This window comes from Trachypithecus francoisi, unplaced genomic scaffold (genome assembly GCF_009764315.1).
Source record: "Trachypithecus francoisi isolate TF-2019V2 unplaced genomic scaffold, Tfra_2.0 Lachesis_group15, whole genome shotgun sequence".
NCBI lineage: Eukaryota > Metazoa > Chordata > Mammalia > Primates > Cercopithecidae > Trachypithecus > Trachypithecus francoisi.
The window spans coordinates 65,576,145-65,580,095 of record NW_022681460.1 but is presented as its reverse complement, the minus strand read 5'-3'; the positions used below and the strand labels follow the sequence as shown (position 1 = coordinate 65,580,095).

The window sequence follows — 3,951 nt, the reverse complement described above, 5'->3', positions numbered from 1 at the left end:
TACATTGTGGTAATGAGAAATGCTGTGTTGAAAAATTAGGTGATGGGGCCATGGAAGGAACCGCGCCCTGGGCCCGCTCGGGGCCTGTGCCAGGCGCAAACAAGCCGCGGGGGCGGGTTGGAGGGGAAAGTTTCATCAGCCAGGCGGCTGCCAGATGACAGCGTGACTGGGTGGAGCATCCCTAATAAGGGCAGGCTAGGATCCCGCCCAGTGGATCCCAGCCCGCCCCGGGGCGGGGTGCCGCGAAGAGGGGCGGGACCGGGCGGCTTTTATAATTAGCAGGCCTGGGAGCCCGGAAGCGATTCGTCAGCCGGACTCCACGTGGACCGCGCCTCCTGCCCCTGCGCTCCAGGTCTGCCATGGCAGTGACTGCCAGCACTGAGTTCCTTCTGTGCCTCTCCTTTCTGCACCTGCTGTTCGGCTGGTCCGGGGCAGGGCGGGCCGGTGAGTTCGGGGATGGAACCTAAGCGGGGCGGGGGCCAAACCTGGTGGGCTGTGGACTGCAGCGGGTTTCAGAGGAGGAGAGGCTTCTGGAAGGACTGGCGCGATCTCCCCGAACATCGCGGTCTGCCCAAATATCGCGGTCCCCCCAAACATCCTGGTTCCCCGAACATCTCTGTTTCCCCAAACGTCGCGGTCCCTCCGAACATCGCGGTCCCTCCGACGAACATCACTGTCTCCCCGAACATCGCGATCTCCCCGAATATCGCGAACTCCCCGAACATACCCAGCTGAAGACACTTGGTTCCCCTCTGTGGCTCCTTTCCGCCGGGCCGGCTTCCTGCGGCTGATGCTTGCCCGGCAGGCCAGGAAGCTTCTGGAAGGACCGGTGCGATCTCCCCAAACATCGCGGTCTCCCCGAACATTGCCATCTCCCGGACCGTCTCGATCTCCCCGAACATGCCCGGCTAAAGGCACTCAGTTCTCCTCCGCGGCTCCTTTCAGCCGGGTCCCACTCCTGCTGCTTGCTCCGCAGGCGAGGAAGCTTATGGATGCACCCGCGCGATCTCCCCGAACGTCGCGGTCTCCCCGAACGTCGCGATCTCCCCGAACGTCGCGATCTCCCGATCATCGCGGTTTCCCCGATAGTCGCGGTCTCCCCGAACATCTCGATCTCCCCTAATGTGCCCTGCTAAAGGCACTCAGTTCCGCACCGCGGCTCCTTTCCGCCGGGTCTGCTTCCTGCGGCTTCTGCTTGCCTCGCAGGCCAGGAGGCTTCTGGAAGGACCGGCGCGATCTCCCCGAACATCCCGGTCTCCCCGAACATCGCTGTGTCCCCTAATATCGCGATCTCCCCGAACATCGCTGTCTCCCGGAACATCGCGATCCCCCGGAACACGCCGTCTCCCCGAACATCGCTGTCTCCCCGAACATCGCTGTCTCCCGGAATATCGCGAGCTCTCCGAACATGCCTGTCTGAAGCCACTCAGTTCCCCTCCGCGGCTCCTTTCCGCCCAGCCCACTTCCTGTGGCTGCTGCTTGCCCCACAGGCCAGGAGGCTTCTGGATGCGCCGGCGCCATCTCCCCGAACATCGCTGTCTCCTCGAACATCGCGGTCCCCCCGAACATCGCGGCCCCCCCAAACATCGCGGCCTCCCCGAACATCGCGATCACCCCGAACATCGAAGTCTTCCCGAACGTTGCAATGCCCCCGAACATCGCTGTCCCCCCGAACATCGCCATCTCCCCGAACAACGCGATCTCCCCGAATATCTCGGTCTCCCCGAACATGCCCGGCTGAAGGCACTCAGTTCCCCTCCGCGGCTCCTTTCCGCGGGGTCCGATTCCTGTGGCTGCTGCTTGCCCCGCAGGCCAGGAACTTTCTGGATGGACCAGCGCAATCTCCCATACATCGCGGTCTCCCCAAAAGTTCCGATCTCCCCGAACATCACTATCTCCCGGAACATGCCCGACTGAAAGCACTAAGTTCCCCTCCGCGGCTCCTTTCCGCCGGGTCGGTTTCCTGAGGCTTCTGTTTGCCCCAGGAAGCTTATGGAAGGACCGGGGCGATCTCCCTCAACATCGCGTTCTATCCGAACATCACGATCCGCCCGAACATCCCGGTCTCCCCGAACATCGCCATCTCCTCGAACAACGCGATTTCCCCAAACATCGCTGTCTCCCCGAACATCCCGGTTCCCCTGCACATCGCGATCTCCCCGAATATCGCTGTCTCCCCGAACATCCCGATTTCCCCGCACATCGCGATCTCCCCGCACATCGCGGTTCTCCCGAACATCCCGGATTCCCCGAACATCGCTGTCCTCCCGGATCCCCCCAAACATGGCGGTCCCCCCGAACATCGCCATCTCCCCGAACAATGCGATCTCCCGGAACATTTTGGTCTCCCCGAAAATCGCGATCTCCCAACATTGCCATCTCCCCAAACATCTCGATCTCCCCTAACATGCCCGGCTGAAGGCACTCAGTTCCCCTCCGCCGCTCCTTTCCGCCGGGTCCGATTCCTGCGGCTGCTGCTTGCCCCGCAGGCCAGGAAGCTTTTGGATGGACTGGCGCGATCTTCCCCAAAGTCGCAGTTTTCCCGAACGTCGCGGTTTCCCCGAACATCGAACATCGCCGTCTCCCCGAACTTTGGGATCTCCGCGAAAATCGAGTTCCCCCCGAACATCGGCGTCGCCCCGAACATCGCCGTCTTCCCGAACTTTCCGATCTCCGCGAAAATCGAGGTCCCCCCGAACATCGCCGTCGCCCCGAACATCGCGGTCTCCCCGAACTTTGCGATCTCCGCGAATAGCGAGGTCGCCCCGAACATCGCCGTCGCCCCGAACATCGCGGTCTCCCCAGACATCCCGGTCTCGCCGAACACCGCGGTCTCCCCGAACATCGCGGTCTCCCCGAACATCGCTGCCACCGCAGACATAGCGGTTTTCCCGAACATCGCGGTCTCCCCGAACATCGCGATCTCCCCGAACATGCCCGGCTGAAGACACTCAGTTCTCCTCCGCGGCTCCTTTCCTCCGGGTCCACTTCCTGTGGCTGCTCCTTGCCCTGTAGGCCAGGAGGCTGCTGGATGGACCAGCGCGATCTCCCCGAACATCGCGGTTCCCCGGAACACCTCAGTTTCCCCTAACATCGCGGTTACCCCTAACATCGCGATATCCGCGAACATCGCGGTCTCCCGGAACATCGCGATCACCCGGAACATCGCGATCGCCTCGAGCATTGCGGCCTCCCGGAACATTGCAATCTGTCCGAAGGTCGCTATCTCCCTGAACATGCCCGGCTGAAGGCGCTCAGTTCCTCTCCGGGGCTCCTTGCCACCGAGTCGGCTTGCTGCAGCTGCTGCTAGCCCCGCAGGCCAGGGGGAGCGTCAAAGAAGGCTGGAAAGGAATCCCAGGAGAGTGGAGGGGCCAAAGGGCTACAGAGGGCAAGGTGGGGCGGGGATCCCTGGTGCAGACCCTCCCTGGTGCAGACCCGCAGCCCCACTCGCCCTAGGGAAAGAGAAACCAGATCCCCGAACCGTAGCTGGGGTCAGGAAAGGGGTGAAGGGGAGTTCCACAGGGAAGCAATCACAGACTCCCCCACCAGCCACAGCCCTGCTCTGCTCTGACCTGCTCTTCACCACACAAACCTTCCAGCACCTCCAGGGCTTCCTGCCCTGGAACTTCCCCCTGAACTTTGCTGCAGACACTCACCTGCACCCAGGAGCTCACCAGACACTTCCTACACCTCCCCTCAGCATTCTCTTTCACCACCCAGGTTGCACCCTTTCACTCTCCGTCTCAGCTCACCGCAGTCACCACACAGGCCTCCCTCACCTCCCCATCCATGAAGGAGCCCTTGGCACCTACCCCACCAACTAGCACCTTCTCCCCTTTTGCCTGAGGACACACCCCAGCAAACACACCCCACGCTTTCCACAGAACTTAGTGCAGAGGGGATGGGAAGGACCATTTCCCCCAGGATGACTCTGGGAGCGCCCATGAGTAG

General features: G+C 62.4%; 1 pseudogene; it reads left to right on the top strand.

Annotated features, from left to right (window-relative positions):
• Positions 1-276: 276 nt before the first annotated feature.
• LOC117097393 overlaps positions 277-3,951 on the top strand; it is a 7,961-nt pseudogene continuing 4,286 nt past the window's right edge.